This window comes from Myxine glutinosa, chromosome 6, assembly GCF_964187855.1.
Source record: "Myxine glutinosa chromosome 6, kmMyxGlut1.1, whole genome shotgun sequence".
Classification (NCBI taxonomy): domain Eukaryota; kingdom Metazoa; phylum Chordata; class Myxini; order Myxiniformes; family Myxinidae; genus Myxine; species Myxine glutinosa.
In genome coordinates, this window is record NC_136266.1 from 89,028,506 (window position 1) to 89,050,468 (window position 21,963).

Below are 21,963 nucleotides of genomic sequence, written 5' to 3' on the forward strand. Positions count from 1 at the left end.
CTTGGATTGGGTTTAGTCATTGCTAACGGCTCGGGTCACGGGTTCGCTACCGCTTGGTGTTTCCACCGACACCCGTGATTCGGGCGGGGCTTATTTCCTCGTTCCTGGGCAGCGTTAGTACTTAGGTAATAGCGAATTCTTAGTCCTAAAATCCTACTTAACACTGTCCGGGAAGGACGTCATAGGTCCCGGGTCCCGTCGACTATTGAAAGACAAGGGGACTTATCCCCCCCCTTGGTAAGGGGAAAGGCTAGCGCTGAGATCCGCAACAATATATATATATATATATATATATATATATATATTAGCAGAAGTTCCCCTCCCCCCTTCACCTTCCCCTTCCCCCCCCTCCCCCCCCTCCCCCCTCCCCCTCTCCCTCCCCCCTCCCCTCCCCCTCCCCCCTCCCCCTCCCCCCTCCCCCCCGTTCCCCTCCCCTCCTCTTCCCCCTCCCCTCCTCCTCCCCCTTAACACCAGGGGGGTTGACTCAGCCTGTCATCCTACCGAGGTCGGCAAATTGAGTACCAGTTCACTGGTAATTCCCTGTGTGCCGCAAGAGGCACCTAACAGGGTTGGCGGCACGAACCCGGAAGTCGGAACTCTTTGTCGTCAAATAAATGTAGCATGTATGTTTCACTCTCTGTCACATGCCGTTGGTCCCATGTCAATCGGATGAAGTTGAAAAATTAACATTACGAAGTTTCTCTGGGACGTACTGATTCCGAATAATGAAATTGAAAAATTAACGTTCCGAAATACGCTAATTACGCCAACAGAATCGCTGGTGCTGCGAAGCGCTAGAGGGAGCGCTGCGCTCCCTCCCTTCGATTCCCTCCCTCTTCTGCTAGCGCTTCTGCGCTAATACGCTAATTTTAAAACCCGAAGTTTTTTTAAATTTAAGGTGTGCTGTAGTTGCTCTGAGACGTACTGATTCCGAATATTCCTTTGGTTTTTCTCTGCGATGAGTAGTTCTCGAGTTATAAGAGGACAAACAAACATACTTTTCTGCTTTATATATATAGAAGTTGGTACGATTCGGCCAAGGAATCCCAGAGATAATTGCAATTAAGTGAGCCGTGACGTCACGGAACGCGCCGTCGGTAATATATTATAATTTATGGTAATCTATGCAGCACGACATGGTAATCACGGAAAACAAGGCACCTTTGCCGGCGCAAAACGGCTCTCCCAGGGTCAAACTCGGTATCGTTGTGAGCGCACGGTTCAGCCCTTCAAGAAAAATTTTATCTTGTAAAAATCGAACCACGCGTTAAAAAGATATGACTGGTTTTGTTCGCCGGTGCCTTGATATGAATTGAAAAAGATATGACTGCTAGCGCTTCTGCGCTAATACGCTAATTTTAAAACCCGAAGTTTTTTAAAATTTAAGGTGTGCTGCAGTTGCTCTGAGACGTACTGATTCCGAATATGCCTTTGGTTTTTCTCTGCGATGAGTAGTTCTCGAGTTATAAGAGGACAAACAAACGAAACAAACCTTCTACCGACTCCTCTCTGGCCTTGCCCCCACCCCCCCCCCCCCCCCAGCTCTCTCTGGGCTCTGTCCCGCAGATGTTCCTACAGGTCGCACGGGATCTGCCTGCAACCCTCTTATGGTCAAACTGCCAAAGTCGAGACTCTCTGCTCACCTTCACTCCTTCATTCCTCTTTTCTCCCGCCTCTGGGGCGAGCTCCCTCACTCTCTTCGGTCCCCGCTCCACCCTCCGGGTCTTTAGGGCGGCTGTTCGCCACCAGTCTCTTGTCTTCCCCCATCCAAAGCCTTGATCTTTTCTACCCCTGCTAGTTTCACCCCAAATCCACTTTTTTGGAATGCCGGCTTCTGTCCTGGAAGTCCTTGGTGTCCTTGTGTTTTATACTTCCCCCCCCCCCCCCCTTCCCACGCCTCCTCCCCCCAAGCCCTCTCCCTTCCACACATCTCCCTGCTCTCAAATGTTGTGTTTGTGTGCTTCCCCTTCTCTCCCCATCTTGTCTTCCGCTCCCTCTTTTTATATATTTTGTTTGTCTGGTTGATTTGTTTGTGAAGTAAATGTTAGCTCTTTCACGAGCCTCGATTCAGTATACAAAAAAAAAACAAACAAACAAAAACAAAACATACTTTGCTGCTATATATATATATATATATATATATATATATATATATATATATATATATATATATAATTATATATATTGTTGCGGATTTGAGGACTGTATTTTTTTTGATTGTGTGTGTTATTATTATTGTTTATTCTGCGCCTCCTGCCTCCGGAGCTGTATAAAGGTTAAAGGGCGTCCCATAATTAGTCCATAAAGCATCCACACCACAGCCAATCATAGAATACCCCTGTTCGATAGTTATATCTTATTATGTGTTTTAGGGTAAGGCTGTGTCTCCCATTAATTGAAATACTCCATTGCACCAGTGAAAGAGATAGATTCCCTTCATTCCCATTCCCAAAACCTCCATTCCCTCTTTTCGTCAATTGCCATTCGCGTTGCCAACTGCATTTTGGGCGGTTTTCCCTTCATCCGCCATTGACCACGAGGCAGGGTTGGGGAAGAAAGGCGGGTCCCCACCTCGTCATAGAGGGGAGGAGTGAGTCAGCCCCACTCAACCAACCACGAACAAGGGGTTGGACTTGGAGAGGGTGTGGAGAGAAACATCGAGGAGGTTCGCGAAGGTTGAGGGGCGGGGCCTATATAACCCGCAGGCAGGGCGTTTCTCAAGCGGCAGACGGGAGATGAGCTTTCACCGAGAGACGAGAGGGAGTCCAAGAGTTGAGTCCGAAAGAAGTCCAGGGTTGAACTGCAGCTCGAGCCACTGAAACTGTATTTACTGCAGCTGGAGCCACTGAAACTGCATTTACTGCAGCTGGAGCCACCGAAACTGCAGCCACAGCAGCGTGAGGCCTGGACGGCAGTTTGGAGCAGGGCCGCGAAGGGGCGGCGGCTGCCCAACGAGTCGATCGGTTGCAGGACCAGTTGGACCTCCCTATCCCGCAAGCCATCCATCTCCCGCCAGTCCTATCATCATTCCCCGCGTGAGTCTGTCCTTGTTTGTTCTGTCCCTGGGTTAATTAAGACTGAAGGTAAGCTAGCGTTGCACTGTGTATCTAATCTCGTCTGTAAATAAACGTGACTGCTTTCTTCTTGATTATATGTGTAAATAATAAATCCAATTACACTTTTCTCATCTTATTCCTTTTCCTCTTTGCATTCGGTCGCTTTAGAGTTTTCCCGATTGAATAGCGGTGGCGCGATCCGGCCAAAGTTTGGGGCAAATCGGGTATTAGTCGGGGAATAACTGTTCGGTCGCGGTAATACCACCGCTCGGTCAAAATAACATCTTAACCGTGTCCGTAACAATATATATATATATATATATATATATATATATATATATATATATACACACACACACACACACACACACACACACACACACACACACACACACACACACACACACACATACATACAAACTTGGCATTTAATATGGAATATTTTTTTTGTGGGGGTGAACTTACTTTTCAACATGACTTAGAACCAAAAGTTCATTGGAATTATGTTGAAATTATTCTAGATTTTGTTAATGTGACCTTTAAAAGAAACAAAAACCACATTTGACATTTCGAAGCAAATAAATTGATCCTTGAAAGTGATGTAAACTGATATCGAACTCGATTCACGGACTACTGTGTTAAACTTCTGTGCCTTTTCCAGAAGTATCTCTTTATTTTGCACATTAGCCAAAATTTTTTTTAACAAAAACAAAAGTTAAATTACGACTGGGATTACGGACAGTAAAATTACATTTCAGTACTTCGTGTAACCCCCACGAGCATTCAGGAGAGCACGTACACGTTGAGGCATGCTGTTCACGAGATTTGCCAAGGTTTGGACAGGAATCGCTTGCCATGCAGTGACAATAGCCTGCTGCAATTCACGCACAGAGGTCGGCTGCTGGTCCAAGTGGTTGATTTGACGCGATAATTGTGCCCACAAGTTCTCTATCGGATTCATATCCGGGGATATGGCATATGCACTACACCACGGTCAGCAAGAAAGTGTTGGATCATGCGAGCGCTATGAGGCTTTGCATTGTCATCTTGGAAGACAAAGTTTCCTTGAAAGGCTGCACGAGCAAATGGAAGCAATATTTCTTCCAGAATGGCCCTGTACTTGAACTGGTTCAGGTTTCCATTCAGAACAACCAGGTCAGTTTTTCCCCCTGCATGAAAAGCAGCCCAAACGGTCACCCCGGAACCTCCAGCTTGGACTCTTGGCACTATACAATCTTTGTTGAAGGCTTCATGCACTTGTCTGCGCACTCGGACGTGGCCATCTTGACGATAGACCAGAAATCTAGACTCGTCACTGAAGATCACGTGATTCCAGTGTCCTGGCTGCCATTGACGGTGCTCTCTGGCCCACTGCAATCGGCGCTGGTGGTGTTGTCTGGTCAGGCGTGGCTTTCTCAGGGGACGCCTGGCACGATAGCCTGCTTGAACCAGTCGTTGGTTGACTAGCCTTCTGGATACAGGCACATTTGTCAGTTGCTGCCACTCAGCCCTAAGCCGATTAGCTGACTTGGTACGGCCATTGCGGACTAACCGGTGCAGCTGGCGATCATCCCTCCTTGTGGTTCTGTGGGGACGTCCTGGCCTCGGTATTGGAGTAGGGACACCCTTCTGAGCATTTAGTTGCAGGATCTTTGACACCTGACCTTGAGTGATGCCATACTGCCGAGCAATAGCACGCTCTTTCATGCCGTAATTTCGTAAAGCCACCACTCCATGACAAACAGCATTGTCGAGTTGACGGACCATCTCCAGAGGAAGCGGCAATAAATTTTGAAGATGTGCAGCAGTTGTTTTCCACTAATACAGAACGCAACAACCCTTGTATACCCGACTGTGAAGCCAATCGTCAAACGCACCTGTCCGTACATTTTGCCACGCCACCTGTGATATAATCCTGTTGTTGACTTCTTGCTGCGACAGACAATCAGTGACATGGTTCTTTTAACAAAGAAATCACCGAAGCGTGAAAGAAACTCACCAGATTGATATACCGAGTTCAGAAAGTAAACCCAAGTCAAGAAAAAAAAAAAATTCCTTATTAAATGCCAAGTCTGTATGTATATATATATATATATATATATATATATATATATATATATATATATATATATATATATATATATACATACATATATATACATTGTCTATCAAAAAAAAGGTAATCCGAATTCAAGGGGTTAATATGCAAAGGTTATTTATTTTGACAATTTACATGTGCTTTACTAATTAGGAGGAGATCCTCAGCTTTCCATTGATACCTTCCATGCATCATTGCTGTCACACATGACCGAGTACATGTTCATTGAAAATGACAAGTTCAAATCGCATTTTTACAAGTTTGGCTAATTGAGGCAAGTCAGGATAATTGGTGCAAAATGAACGTCAGATGTGAACTTTTCTCAGGAATGATTGGCCTTTATGCACCCACACCTTCAACATGTCCTCCTCCCCTTTCAACACAAAGCTCACAGTGGCGGAGCATGCCCTGAACTGCTCGTCTCACCATAGCCGGGTCATTGCGCAAAGCATCCACTTCATGTCGAATACGGCCCTGCAATTCGTCAAGATCACGGGGAGGAGTTGCGAACACCTTGTTCTTTAAATGTCCCCAAAGGAAATAATCACATGGTGTGAGGTCAGGTGATCTTGGCGGCCATTCCACCGCATGGTTGAGGGCGATGACTCAGTCTCCAAAGAGTTCCCTCAGTCGATCTGAGACAGCAATAAGACGATGTGCGGGGGCGCCGTCTTGGGCCCACCAGAGATATCTGAAGACACCACAAACCTGTCGCTCAAAGTTCTCCTCCAGCTGCGGTAAAACTTCATCATTGATCATCTGCAGATACCTGTTACCATTGACATTCCTTTGAAAGAAAAATGGTCCGAATTGAAAGAAAGAATTTCCGATCGCCCAGTGCGCCTCCGACCAGAATCCCCTTGTTTTGGTTGAGGCTCGTGCCTTCCACAAAGTCCCAACCAAACAGTCCACTTTTGTCGATTCATGTTGGTGTCAAAATTAAGTTCTGGGGGTTGTCCTGTCGGTGCATATTCAAGAACATTATGGGTATTGACCTTGCCATCCATGGCGAAAGCAGCTTCGTCGCCGATAACGAGATACCGCAGGAAATTGACATCTGCTTCGCAACGTGCTATCAACCATCCGGGAAGCACCAGCCTCCTGGCAAAATCCCCTGGCGTAAGTTGATGCCGATGTGAATCCGATATGGATGTTGGTGGAGGTCCAGTCTTGTGATTCGGTTGAATGTTGACGAAGGCAATCCCGTCCCATTTCGTCTTGCGCTGGTATCCCTCGGATGCTCCAAAACTTGCTGCCTCACTGCTGCAATGTTCATTTCCGATCGCCCAGTGCGCCTCCTACCAGAATTCCCCTTGGTTTGGTTGAGGCTAGTGCCATGCTCTTGGTATTTTCTAACATTCGCCCAGATGGTTTTGGCTGCTGGAGGCCCCCGTTCTGGGAAACGTTCCTTGAACGCATCACGAGTTTGCTGCAAACTTCCAGTTTGGTGAAAGGTTGTAACCACGAAGGTCCGCTGTTCAGTCGTAAGTTGAACCATCTTTTCAATGACTCAGACTGTCTCTAAAGCCATACACTGTAGGCCCATCTTAAATACCCATCTTAAACGAAGGACGACGCAACCGACGATTACCAGACCAGCTTAACAATTTTACATAAACAACTTGGCAGTCGACAAGTAATGCGTCCATTTCAAACTGTCTTGCACCGATTAGCCAAACTTGTAAAAATGCGACTTGAACTTGTCATTTTCAATGAACATGTACTCGGTCATGTGTGACGGCAATTATGCATGAAAGGCATCAATGGAAAGCTGAGGATCTCCTCATAATTGATAAGCCACATGCAAATTGTCAAACTAAATAACCTTTGCATATTAACCCCTTGAATTCGGATTACCTTTTTTTTGATATGCACTGTGTATATATATATATATATATATATATTGTTGCGGAGATGAGGACTGTATTTTTTTGATTGTGTGCTGTATTATTATTATTATTGTTTATTCTGCGCCCCCCTACCTCCGGAGCTGTGTAAAGGTGAAAGGGCATCCCATAATTAGTCCACAAGCATACACGTCAGCCAAATAATAGAATACCCCTGTTTGATAGTTATCTCTTATTCTGTGTTTTAGGGTAAGGCTGTGTCTCCCATTAATTGAAGTACTCCATTGCACCAGTGAAAGAGAATAGATCCCCTTTCATTCCCATCCCCAAAATCTCCATTTCCTTTTACATCCCCTTCCGTCATTGCCGGGCCTCGATTGCCAATTACCTCCCCTCCAATAACCGCCATTGACCACGAGGCAGGGTCGGAGAAGAAAGGCGTCTCTCCACCTCGTCATAGAGGGGAGGAGTGAGCCAGCCCCACTTGACCAACCAGGGCCGAGGTGAGCACACCGATGGGCGTGTCCTGAAGGCCGGCGGCTTGATCGCTGGAGGCGCTATAAAGGCGCGCGCGCAAGTGGCGTGAAGAGTCAGTGAGAGAGTCGTGAGGAGTCGGTCAGTGGAGTCGGTGGTCAGTTGGTTGCGTTGGTTGCGGTGAGGAGTCGGTGGTGGTGGTCAGTTGGTTGCGGTGAGGAGTCGGTGGTAAAGAGTGAGTGGACCAAGAAAGAGTTGAGGGTTTGGACCAGACGAGTCGGACAAGGCCTGGCAAAACACGCGACGTCCACAGCAGCCACAACAGCAGCCTGGGGGCCTGAACGGCGGTTTGGAGCAGGGCCGTGAAGGAACGGCGGCTGCTAAACGCGCCGGTTGTGCTGCAGGACCCCCTTGGACCTTCCTCTCCCTCCAGCCATCCACCTCCTGCCTTTCCACCCTTCTTGCGTACGTGAGTTTGTTTTGTTTGTTCTGTCCCTGGGTTAATTAAGTCTGTATAAGCTAATAATTGCACTGTGTCTCTGATTCTTCTGTATATTATTTTATTATCTTTCCTTCTCCTTGGTTACTTTGAGCATGTAAATAGTAGGAATAAATTTAGTAGTATTTCCAACCTTTTTGTCTTTTTTCTTCTTCTTCTTCACATCCGTGTCGCCTTTGTCTTTTCGCTATTGAATAGCTGCGGTGCGATCCGGCCAACGTTTGGGTGGAATCGGGTTCTAATCGGGGAATAACTGTTCGGTCGCGGTTGGACCATCCGCTCGGCCCATCATACCATCGAAACCGCGATCAGTAACAATTGGTGTCGGGAGGTGGGATTGGACCCGAAGCGCGCTTCACGCGCTCGAAATTATTAACGGTGAAATGTGCTTTTGTTTTACAAAACCCGAATTTTGAAATCGCGCCATGGCTGGTCAAGGCGACGGGATGCCGGTGGGAGAGATAGAGGGGTTAGGAGTAACCCAGGATCAAATGGAGGGGAGCAATGAGGAGGCGGTTGAGGGGGTATCAGGTGCACAAAATGGCGTGCTCGCGCATGTGGTTGAAGAGTCCCAAAATAGCGGCGCAGTGGAGGGCGAGCCCGCGGTGGCGGCTGGGGACGCTGGGCAAACCGGGTTTGACCTCAGATTATTCTTGACCCAACTGAATGCAAAAATGGATAGTATGGGGGGCCAAATGGGGGCAATGAGGGACGAAGCGAGGGGTACCAATGCCCAAATTGGGGAGTTAGACAAGAAATTTGGGAAGTTAGACAATAATTTTGAGGGGTTAGACAACGGGATAAAAGAGGTGAAAAATGGGTTAGAGGGGCTAGAAAATAGGATGGAAGGCAAATTGCGGGAGATAGGGGAGCAATCCGCCCGAGAAATTAAACAAATGGGAGAGCAGATAGAGGAGGTAAAAATCGGGGTAGAAACCAAATTGGATGCTCAGAGGGATGAATTGGGACAGATGAGGGTGGCATCTACAAAAGAGATGGAGGAGATGAAAGAGGGGATACGACGAGGTGTGAGTGAGGAGGTCTCGGGGCTACGCGAGGAGGTAAAGCGAGGTGAGAAGCGTATGGAGAAAGAGGTGAGAAATAATACGGCGAGGTTACAGGGGGGAATAGAGGACCTGACGGAGGAGGTGGAACAGCTGACAGAGGGACAAACGGAGTTAGTGGAGCAGGTTCAAAGGAACACTGCGGTACTAGGAGGGTTAAAAACGACACAAAGAGACATCAAGGAAGACTTAATAGCGACACAGAGGCAATGTCAGATGGTACGTGAGGAACTGACAATGAGGGTGGACGAGGTGACAGAGATAATGGAGACAAAGGACCGGCAGGTGAGGATGCACATAGAGACGGTCACGGTAGCCTTAGAGGACGAACTTGAGGAGACGCACCGAGAAATAAAAGAGGTTAAACAAAAATGAGAGGAAGTGGAAGAAGAGGTGAGTGAAATTAAGAAGAGACGGACAGAAACTAAGAGAGAAATCCAGGAGGAGGTAATGGAATTGGTACAAGGTCGGTGCTCAACTCATGATGTGCTGCTCACTAACCAAATAAAGAGTTTGCAGGTGGCAAAAGAGGTGCGGAGACGAGGTGCCAAGGTGAGTGGCGAAATATTCGGAAATGTACATGATGTGAGGAAAGCTTCAGTCGGCTTGGGGATTGGGTTGGATGCGGGTGTTCGTGAGAGGCCGTTGGTGAAGTGTGCGAAAAAAGAGGTGTGCGAGAATGTCCGACCATGGGGTGTGTGAGGAAAAAGTGCACGCCGAGGAGTGAGTGTGCCGTCAAGAGTGAATTGGTCGAAGCGCGTGTGCGAGGGGGTACATGGAAGCGCAGTGTGGTAAGTGTTACGGAGGAAGTAACGAAAGAGGGTGCGCGAGAGTGTGCGCGAGAAAGGTGTGTAACGGACAGGTGCATGAGGAAAGAGTGTGCTGTCGAGAGTAAGGGTGAGTGCACTGTCAAGAATGGAGGTGAGAGTAGTGAGAGTGGCACGGAGCGTGAGTTAGTTGTGACAGGTGAGCGAGGATGTACACCTGGCATGGAAGGATGCACACCTGGAATGGTAGAGCGTGTGTGGGAATGCACACTTGAGTTGGTCGTGAGGCACGTGGTTGGGTGTGCGAGTGAAAGCACACCTGTGATGGTCACAGAGGAGGTGACCGAGGAGGGGGCGCGAGGAGGTGTGTTGGTGAGGTGTGCGAGCGACGAATGTGTGCCAAGGTGTTCGGTGGTCAGGTGTGTGACCAAGTCTGTGAGCGGAATGAGTGTACCTGGGTGTGTAAGAGAAGGTACGACGAGGAGCATGGGAACAGCTGGAGGTATGAGCAAGAAAGGGGTAGCGTATGCATGTAAGCATCCAGGTGAGGCATCGACGGTAACCGGGTTAGCGGTTAGAGCGACTTATAGCCGAATCGGGCCCTCGGTGCGTGCCGGGCTTCGCGTGCCGCGAGAACCAGCGGGGATCCGAGCCACGGCGGGTTCGAAAGGACCGCCTAACGCGATCCACGCTGGGCCTCGCTTGGAACGGCCGCGTCCGGGCTCCACTAGGCGGAGCGGGCAGCCCGATAGGAAGGGTCGTCATGGCGACCACTTTCTATTGAGACATGCCGGCAGGTCGAGATCGGGACATTGGATGGCTCCACGCCGAGGTGGTGCGTGGGATCTCGGCCCGGGTAAGCCCCCGTCCCTGCCACGAATGCGGGACGTATCCAGCCGCTGGCACCAAAGAACCCGCGTTCATTGCTCGGCTGTACGAAGCCGAGCTCTAGAAGGGAATTGGCGCACCGAGAGGACCTAATAAGTAGACGGGTGATGAGGTTAGTGTTTTGGATCCAAAATTAGAAAAAGGCGAAATTTGATGATTGGTACGGTGATTGGCAGAATTTTTGATTGGTTGGATTTAGGTGTGCGAAATTGATAGTAGGATCTCCACGATGTGGTGGGATGGCAAATCCACCATCCCTCACAGGTGGGGGCAAATGCGCGATAGATTATGGGGTGTATGGCAGTGAAAACTAGCCCGGGTGGGTTAGGATATCGTGTGTAGGGATCTAGAAGAGATTGACATTAGGTAACGTTAAGGTTAGTTAGTGACTGATACCTGTAGTGGGGACGCAGGTAGATTAGTATGGATGATAATGACGAGGGAGCGCAATAGTTTAAAGGGGCGACTGGGAAGCGCAAGTTTCAGAGGGGAGTAGTTAGATGAGATGATGCCGTGTGTTTGAGGATTGAACAGGTGTGATTGCACAGGTGTGCAACGACAGGTGAATGAAGGACAGGTGTATGGAATAAATGGTATGGAGTATTGGAATGGATGGTCGTGGAGTGAGTATGGTGGAAATTGTGGAGTGGAGTGGATGGTGCGAAGGTGTGAATGGGGGAAGAGTGGACCCCCATCATGAATACCCGGGGCGGGTAGTGTAAGTGTTAGGTAGAGGGTACAGGTAAATTGTGGTTGGATATTGGCATCTGTGGTGCGGGTGAAAGAATGGTCTATGGATGGGTGCATTAGTGTTGTGGAAATGGCTGGGCGTGTAGCCTGTTAGTGTGTGTAGTTGGTTGGGCACTCCACCACTGTGAGGATGTCGGCCAGGTGAGGCCGCAGGTGGGCTCTGGGAGCCGGTAGTTGTGGATGGGGCCCGAGGATCCGGAGGACGAACCCGGGTAGCCCAGTGCCAGAGGGCACCAAGGGGTGACAGAGCCAGGAGAGGGCCTTCCCCAGTTAGTTAGGTTAGGGTGAGGAGCTAGGTAAGCTCGGGTGGCAACTGCAGTGGTGGAGGTGTGCAGGTGGGTAGACCTGCTGGGAGAGCTACACGTCGCAGCCCAGAAATTGTGCGAGGGCACCGGGAGATGAATCGGGGGAGTGAGACCCCAAATTGAGAAGCACCACAGTTTGGCCAATGGGAATTGGTTTTTAGAACCCATAGTGTAAGTTGGCCAATGGATTGGCAGGGAGAGACCCCGGGTAGTGTAAAGTGTGTTAATGTCATTTAGAAAGTAGTTAGGATGAAGTCTCCTCGCACCATCTGCATCCACTCACCTGAGGTGACAGGTACTCCACACCATGCCATGTTTTGATTATTTTTTATGATGCAAATGTTTGGATTGTGAGACGCATCATGACGTGGGTGTGACATTGTGCTTTGATGTTCCATCTCTTCCTCCTTATGAGGATTGATGATGAATTTGGTGATGGCAAATTTTGAAGTAGAGGGATTGTGGAGACGAATTTGGTATAGGAGAAATATGGGGAGACGTGACAGTAGCGACGGATTGGTAATGTGTAGATTTTTGTACATATGGGGTAAGGGCAAGGGTAGTGTAGGTGACAGGGGGGTGACGTACGGTAGGGATGAGCTTTCTCATTTCGCTCTCCGTACGCATTTCGCCTTGCATTGCCTTTTTGATGTGTACCCTTGTGACCTTACCCCTCGCTCATTTGTCTTTCCCCTTTTGTCTCCCACATGACCTGTGCGCCATTGGGCGCCGAGGGGAGCGTGCGTGAGTCGGCCATTGTGCGCCCGAAATTCCCAGAACCAGCTGTCTGCATCGATGCACCACATTATGGACCACATGCCTGTGGCCGAGCACCACTTATGGACCCCATGGGTTGGGGCATGGCCCCTCTGCTGGAACCGGCCATGAGGGCCTGAAATCTTGCTGGCGGACCTTGGCCACAGGGCACCGATGCCACACAGGTGAAGCACACGTAGTCGGCCCTGTGGGCCATAAATAAAAGAAAATAAAAAGGACACATTGGGCACACTTTATTGCAAATAGGCCGCCAGTAAGAAAATGAAAGAATGACATCTGGAAGAACAAATAATAATAACCAGCAGAGGGAGCCGAAGAGCAAGAGATCACCTGCAGGGTTAGGGGTTGTTGATTTTATTTTTATTGAACATGCATTGAACATTGATGAACTATGGTGACTGCACCGATTGGTGCTTGAGGGTGCTTGTATTGGTGCGTTTTTGGGTGCTTTAATGGTGCGTCGATGCAGAGCAGACTGTCTCCCCCCCAGAAAGAACAATCACAGGTCCTGGGTTAGTTTTGTAAATAAAAGTAGTGTCAACTGTAACTAATGCTCCCCACCGTCAGTGTATAGTTTGAAGACCATTCCGCAATTCGGTTAACTGTGGGCGTAAGTCTGTTAGGCAGGGTGCAATGGAGCAGCGGGACACATTTATTTATGTTTTAAAACTGTCGCACTCAGGGTCAGGTTAAAAGCATAGGGAACTACACCTACGTGTCACACTAAATAAAAGTTGTAGGCCCGGGACGTGCCTAAGAGGAGGAGGGTGCCAGTGTTGCTGAGATGAGGACTGTAATTTTTTTGATAGTGTGCTGTATTATTATTATTATTGTTTATTCTGCGCCCCCCCTACCTCCGGAGCTGTGTAAAGGTGAAAGGGCATCCCATAATTAGTCCACAAGCATACACGTCAGCCAAATAATAGAATACCCCCTGTTTGATAGTTATCTCTTATTCTGTGTTTTAGGGTAAGGCTGTGTCTCCCATTAATTGAAGTACTCCATTGCACCAGTGAAAGAGAATAGATCCCCTTTCATTCCCATCCCCAAAATCTCCATTTCCTTTTACATCCCCTTCCGTCATTGCCGGGCCTCGATTGCCCAATTACCTCCCCTCCAATAACCGCCATTGACCACGAGGCAGGGTCGGAGAAGAAAGGCGTGTCTCCACCTCGTCATAGAGGGGAGGAGTGAGCCAGCCCCACTTGACCAACCAGGGCCGAGGTGAGCACACCGATGGGCGTGTCCTGAAGGCCGGCGGCTTTGATCGCTGGAGGCGCTATAAAGGCGCGCGCGCAAGTGGCGTGAAGAGTCAGTGAGAGAGTCGTGAGGAGTCAGTCAGTGGAGTCGGTGGTCAGTTGGTTGCGTTGGTTGCGGTGAGGAGTCGGTGGTGGTGGTCAGTTGGTTGCAATTGGTTGCGGTGAGGAGTCGGTGGTAAAGAGTGAGTGGACCAAGAAAGAGTTGAGGGTTTGACGAGTCGGACAAGGCCTGGCAAAACACGCGACGTCCACAGCAGCCACAACAGCAGCTTGGGGGCCTGAACGGCGGTTTGGAGCAAGGCCGTGAAGGAACGGCGGCTGCTAAACGCGCCGGTTGTGCTGCAGGACCCCCTTGGACCTTCCTCTCCCTCCAGCCATCCACCTCCTGCCTTTCCACCCTTCTTGTGTACGTGAGTTTGTTTTGTTTGTTCTGTCCCTGGGTTAATTAAGTCTGTATAAGCTAATAATTGCACTGTGTCTCTGATTCTTCTGTATATTATTTTATTATCTTTCCTTCTCCTTGGTTACTTTGAGCATGTAAATAGTAGGAATAAATTTAGTCGTATTTCCAACCTTTTTGTCTTCTTCTTCTTCTTCTTCACATCCGTGTCGCCTTTGTCTTTTCCCTATTGAATAGCTGCGGTGCGATCCGGCCAACGTTTGGGTGGAATCGGGTTCTAATCGGGGAATAACTGTTCGGTCGCGGTTGGACCATCCGCTCGGCCCATCATACCATCTAAACCGCGATCAGTAACAATATATATATATATATATATATATATATATATATATATATATATATATATATATATATTTATATTTATATATATATATATATATATATATATATATATATATATATATATATATATATATATATATATACATATATATAGATATATATATATATAATTTATATATATATATATATATATATATATATATATATATATATATATATATATATATATATATATATATATATGTATATATATATATATAATATATATGTATATATATATATATATATATGTGTTATATATATGTGTATATATATATATATATTGTTACAGATCGCGGATTAAGATGTTAGTTACCGAGCGGTTTGGTATTGCCGCGACCTAACAGGATCCCTGGCTCACCCGATTCACCCAGGACTTTGGCCGTATCGCACCACAGCTGCTCAATGAGGGAAAAGACAAAAACGATGCAATGTAAAGAGGAAAACGAAGGCCAAGAAAGGTTTGGAAATACGACTGAATTTATTGACTATTTACACACAAGCAAAAAGGAACAATCAAGTTTATTTACAACACATAAGACGCAGGTGACACAGTGCAAATTTTAGCTTACCTACAGACTTAATTAAATACCCAGGGACAGAACAAACAAAACAAACTCACGTATACAAGAAGGGTGGAAAGGCAGGAGGTGGATGGTTGGAGGGAGAGGGAGGTCCAAGGGGGTCCCGCAGCACCACCGGCGCATTTAGCAGCCGCCGTTCCTCTTCGGCCCTGCTCCAAACCGCCGTTCAGGCCCCCTTTGGCTGTTGGGTGCTCCTGCTGCTGCGGCCTCCGTCCGCTGCGTTCCCAGGACTTCTCTGGTCCAAACCCTCAACTCTTTCTTGTTTCTGGTGCTCCTCACCACCGACTCCGCACCGCAACCAACTGACCACCGACTCCTTACCAACGCAACTGACTCAGACCAACTCAGACCAACTCCTTGCGACCAACTCCTTGTGCATCCCTGGCCAACTCCTTGTGACCACTTCCGTTTTGCGCCTTTTATAGCGCCTCCAGCGATTACGCCCCCGACGTTTTGGACACGCCCATCGGGGTGCTCACCTCGGCCCTGGTTGGTCGCGCGACCCTCGGGCTCCGCCTTGGATGACGACGGGCGGGCACGCCCCTCCTCCCCTCTGACGAGGTGGAGACACGCCTTTCTTCTCCGACTCAAAGCACATGGTCAATGGCGGTTATTGGAGGGGAGGTGATTGGGAATCGAGGGCTCAGCAGTGACGAGAGGGGATGTAATATGGAAATGGAGGTTTTGGGGATGGGAAGGAAAGGGAATCTATTCTCTTTCACTGGTGCAATGGAGTATTTCAATTAATGGAAGACACAGCCTTACACTAATACACATAATAAGGATATAACTGTCAAAAAAGATATATCGTGTCCTGCATGTATGTTTTATGGACTAACTACGGGAACGCCCTTTGACCTTTATACAACCACAAACGGAGGGAGGAGGGGTGATATTTTACAACAACCTTTTACAACAACCTTTTACAACAACGTTTTACCACAACAATAAAATAAAAAAAACATTCTCATATCCACAACACTGCACCCTCCTCCCCTTAGGCACGTCCCGGGCCTATAACTTTTACCTTAGTGTGGCACGTAGGTGTAGTTCCCTCTACTTTTAACCTGACCCTGAGTGCGACAGTTTTAAAACATAATAAATGTGTCCCGCTGCTCCATTGCACCCTGCCTAACAGACTTACGCCCACAGTTAACCGAATTGCGGAATGGTCTTCAAACTACACACTGACGGTGGGAAGCATTATTTACAATTGACGCTATTTTTATTTACAAAACTAACCCAGGACCTGTAATTGTTCTTTCTGGGGGGGGAGACAGTCTGCTCTGCATCGACGCACCATGAACGCACCCAAAAACGCACCAAAGCACCCTCAAGCACCAATCGGTGCAGTCATCATTGTTCATCAATGTTCAACAATAAAATAAATTCAACAACCCCTAACCCTGCAGGTGGTCTCTTGCTCTTCGTCTCCCTCTGCTGGTTATTATTATTTCTTCCAGTTGTTGTCATTTTCTTTGCTTTTCTTACTGGCGGCCTATTTGCAATAAAGTGTGCCCCATGTGTCCCTTTTTTATTTGATTTTATTTATGGCCCACAGGGCCGACTAGTGTGGTTCACCTGTGGGGCATCGGTGCCCTGTGGCCAAGGTCCGCCAGCAAGATTTCGGGCCCTCATGGCCGGTTCCAGCAGAGGGGCCATGCCCCAACCCATGGGGTCCATAAGTGGTGCTCGGCCACAGACATGTGGTCCATAATGTGGTGCATCGATGCAGACAGCTGGTTCTGGGAATTTCGGGCGCACAATGGCCGACCCACGCACGCTCCCCTCGGCGCCCAACGGCGCACAGGTCATGTGGGAGACAAAAGAAAGACAATTGAGCGAGGGGTAAGGTCACAAGGGTACACGTCAATAAGGCAATGCAAGGCGAAATGCGTACGGAGGGCGAAGTGAGAAAGCTCGTCCCTACCGTACGTCACCCCCCTGTCACCTACCCTACCCTTGCCCTTACCCCATATGTACAAAAATCTACCCATTTACAAATTCGTCACTACTGTCACGTCTTCCCCATATTTCCCCTATACCAAATTCGTCTCCACAATCCCTCTACTTCAAAATTTGCCATCACCAATTCATCATCAATCCTCATAAGGAGGGAGAGATGGAATTACGCACAATGTCACACCCACGTCATGATGCGCCTCACAATCCAAACATTTGCATCATAAAAAATAATCAAAACATGGCATGGTGTGGAGTACCTGTCACCTCAGGTGAGTGGATGCAGATGGTGCGAGGAGATCCTTCATCCTAACTATTTTCTAAATGACTTTAACACACTTTACACTACCCGGGGTCTCTCCCTGCCAATCCATTGGCCAACTTACACTATGGGTTCTAAAAACCAATTCCCATTGACCAAACTGTGGTGCCTTTCAATTTGGGGTCTCACTCCCCCGATTCATCTCCCGGTGCCCTCGCACAATTTCTGGGCCGCGACGTGTAACTCTCCCAGCAGGTCTACCCACCTGCACACCCCCACCACTGCAGTTGCCTCCGAGCTTACCTGCTCCCTGCCCTAACCTAACTACCTGGGGAAGGCCCTCTGGCGCTCTCCCCACTCGGTGCCCTCTCTGGCACTGGGCTACCCGGGTCCGTCCTCCGGATCCTCGGGCCCCACTGACACTAACGGCTCCCAGAGCCCACCTGCGGCCTCACCTGGCCGACATCCTCACAGTGGTGGAGTGCCCAAACCAACTACACACACGAACAGGCTACACGCCCAGCCATTTCCACAACACTAATGCACCCATCCAAATACCATTCTGTCACCCGCACCACAGATGCCAATATCCAACCACAATTTACCTGTACCCTCTACCTAACACTTACACTACCCGCCCCGGGTATCCGTGATGGGGGTCCACTCTTCCCCCATTCACACCTTCGCACCATCCACTCCACTCCACAATTTCCACCATTCTCACTCCACGACCATCCATTCCAATCCTCCAGACCATTTATTCCATACACCTGTCTTTCATTCACCTGTCGTTGCACACCTGTGCAATCCTACCTGGTGCCACCTGCACCCTCCTCCTCTTCCTGGACCATTTGGTCAACACAACACGCAATCACCACTACTCCCTCATACACGGCTCCACACACCTATTTACTCCCTCATTACACGGCTCCACACACCTATTCAGTTGCACACCTGTGCAATCACACCTGTTCCATTCTCACCTGTCCAATCCTCACACACACGGGCATCATCTCAGCTAACTACTCCCCTCTGAAACTTGCGGCTTCCCAGTCGTCCCTTTAAACTATTGCGCTCCCACGTCATTATAATCCACACTAATCTACCTGCGTCCCCACTACAGGTATCAGTCACTAACTAACCTTAACGTCACCTAATGTCATCTTCGCTAGATCCCTACCAATATCCTAACCCACCCGGGCTAGTTTTCACTGCCATACACCCCATAAGCTATTGCTCCTTTGCCCCACCACGTGAGGGATGACAGAGTTGCCATCCCACCACATCGGGGCATCTCTCACTACCAATTTTCGCTCGTCCAAATCCAACAATTCAAAAATTTTCCATTTACTGCCAATTCTACCCATACCATCATCAAATTTTGCTTTTTTCTAATTTCGGGGGCCAAAACACTATCCTCATCACCCGTCTACTTATTACATCCTCTCGGTGCGCAATTTCCTTCGAAAGCTCGGCTTCGTACAGCCGAGCCATGAACGCGGGTTCTTTTGTGCCAGCGGCTGGATACGTCCCGCATTCGTGGCAGGGATGGGGGCTTACCCGGGCCGAGATCCCACGCACCACCTCGGCGTGGAGCCATCCAATGTCCCCGATCTCGACCTTGCCGGCACGTCTCAATAGAAAGTGGTCGCCATGACGACCCTTCCTATCGGGCGGCCCGCTCCGTCTAGTGGAGCCCGGACGCGGCCGTTCCACGCGAGGCCCAGCGTGGATCGCGCACGGCGGTCCTTTCGAACCCGCCGTGGCTCGGATCCCCCGCTGGTTCTCGCGGCACGCGAAACTGCCCGACGCGCACCGAGGGCCCGAGTCGGCTATAAGTCGCCCTAACTGCTAAACCGGTTACCGTCGACGCCTCACCTGGACGCTTACATGCATACGCTACCCCTTTCTTGCTCATACATGCAGCCGTCTCCCTGCTCTTGGTCGTACCTTCTCTAACACACCTCGGTACACTCATTCCGCTCACCGACTTGGTCACACACCTGACCAGCCGAACACCTTGGCACACATTCGTCGCTCGCACACCTCACCAACACACCTCTTCGCGGCCCCTTTCTCGGGTCACCTCCTTTGTGACAATCACAGGTGTGCTCTCACCCGCACACCCAACCGCGTGCCTCACGACCAACTCAAGTGTGCATCCCCACACACGCTCTACCATTCCAGGTGTGCATCCTTCCATTCCAGGTGTACATCCTCGCTCACCTGTCACAACCAACTCATGCTCCGTTTCACTCTCACTACTCTCACCTCCACTCTTGACAACGCACTCACCCTTCCTCTCGACAGCGCACTCTTTCCTCATGCACCCGTCCGTTACACACCTCTCTCGCGCATCCTCTCGCGCACACTTTTTCGTTACTTCCTCCGTAACACTCACCACACCGCGCTTCCATGTACCCCCTCGCACACGCGCTATCGGACTCGACTTACTCCTGACGGCACACTCACTCCTCGGCGTGCACTTTTTCCTCGCACACCACATGGTCGGACATTCTCGCACACCTCTTTCTTCGCACACCAGACCTGTCGCACACTTCACCAACGGCCTTTCACGAACACCCGGATCCCAAACCAATACCCAAGCCGACTGAAGCTTTCCTCACATCATATACATTGCCACTCACCTCCGTACCTCGTCTCCGCACCTCCTTTGCCACCTGGCAAACTCTTTATTTGGTTAGTGAGCATCACACTATGAGTTGAGCACCGACCTTGCACATATTCCATCACCTCCTCCTGGATTTCTCTTTTAGTTTCTGTTCGTCCCTTCTTAATTTCACTCACCTCTTCTTCCACTTCCTCTAATTTTTGTTTAACCTCTTTTATTTCTCGGTGCGTCTCCTCAAGTTCGTCCTCTAACGCTACCTTGACCGTCTCTATGTGCATCCTCACCTGCCGGTCCTTTGTCTCCATTATCTCTGTCACCCTCGTCCACCCTCATTGTCAGTTCCTCACGTACCATCTGACATTGCCTCTGTGTCGCTATCAAGTCATTTTTAATTTCTTTTTGTGTCGCCTTTAACCCTCCGAGTACTGCAGTGTTCCTTTGAACCTGCTCCACTAACTTCGTTTGTCCCTCTGTCAGCTGTTCCACCTCCTCCGTCAGATCTTCTATTCCCCCTTGTAACTTTGCCGTATTATTTCTCACCTCTTTCTCTATACGCTTTTCACCTCGCTTTACCCTCCTCGCGTAGCCCCGAAACCTCCTCACCCACACCTCGTCGTATCTCCTCTTTCATCTCCCCCATCTCTTTTGTAGATGCCACCCTCATCTGTCCCAATTCATCCCTCTGAGCATCCAGTTTACTTTCTAACCCGATTTGCACCTCCTCTATCTGGTTTCCCATTCGTTTGATTTCCCTGGCAGATTGTTCCCCTATCTCCCGCAATTTGTCCTCCATCCTATTTTCTAACCCCATTAACCCATTTTTCACCTCTTTTATCCCGTTGTCTAACCCCTCAAAATTATTGTCTAACTTCCCAAATTTTCTTGTCTAACTCCCCAATTTGGGCATTGGTACCCTCGGCTTCGTCCCTCATTGCCCCCCATTTGGCCCCCCATTACTATCCATTTTTTGCATTCAGTTGGGTCAAGAATAATCTGAGGTCAAACCCGGTTTGCCCAGCGTCCCCAGCCGCCACCGCGGGGCTCGCCCCACGCGCGGCGCCGCTATTTTGGGACTCTTCAACCACGTTGCGCGAGCTCGCCATTTTTGTGCGTCTGATACTCCCTCAACCGCCTCCTCATTGCTCCCCTCCATTTGATCCTGGGTTACTCCTAACCCCTCTTCTAGCTCTCCCACCGGCATCCCGTCGCCTTGCCCAGGCCATGGCGCGATTTCAAAATTCGGGTTTTGCTTTAAACAAAACAAATTTCGGCAGCTCGTAATTTTGGACCAAATTTTTTTTTTTTTTCTATTCGTTTTAAAAATTTTCGTTCGGGCCTCGAATCCCACTCCCAGACACTCAATTTGTTACAGATCGCGGATTAAGATGTTAGTTACCGAGCGGTTTGGTATTGCCAGCGACCTAACAGGATCCCTGGCTCACCCGATTCACCCAGGACTTTGGCCGTATCGCACCACAGCTGCTCAATGAGGGAAAAGACAAAAACGACGCAATGTAAAGAGGAAAACGAAGGCCAAGAAAGGTTTGGAAATACGACTGAATTTATTGACTATTTACACACAAGCAAAAAGGAACAATCAAGTTTATTTACAACACATAAGACGCAGGTGACACAGTGCAAATTTTAGCTTACCTACAGACTTAATTAAATACCCAGGGACAGAACAAACAAAAACAAACTTCACGTATACAAGAAGGGTGGAAAGGCAGGAGGTGGATGGTTGGAGGGAGAGGGAGGTCCAAGGGGGGTTCCCGCAGCACCACCGGCGCGTTTTAGTAGCCGCCGTTCCTCTTCGGCCCTGCTCCCAAACCGCCGTTCAGGCCCCCTTTGGCTGTTGGGTGCTCCTTGCTGCTGTGGCCTCCGTCCGCTGCGTTCCCAGGACTTGTCTGGTCCAAACCTCAACTCTTTCTTGTTTCTGGTGCTCCTCACCACCGACT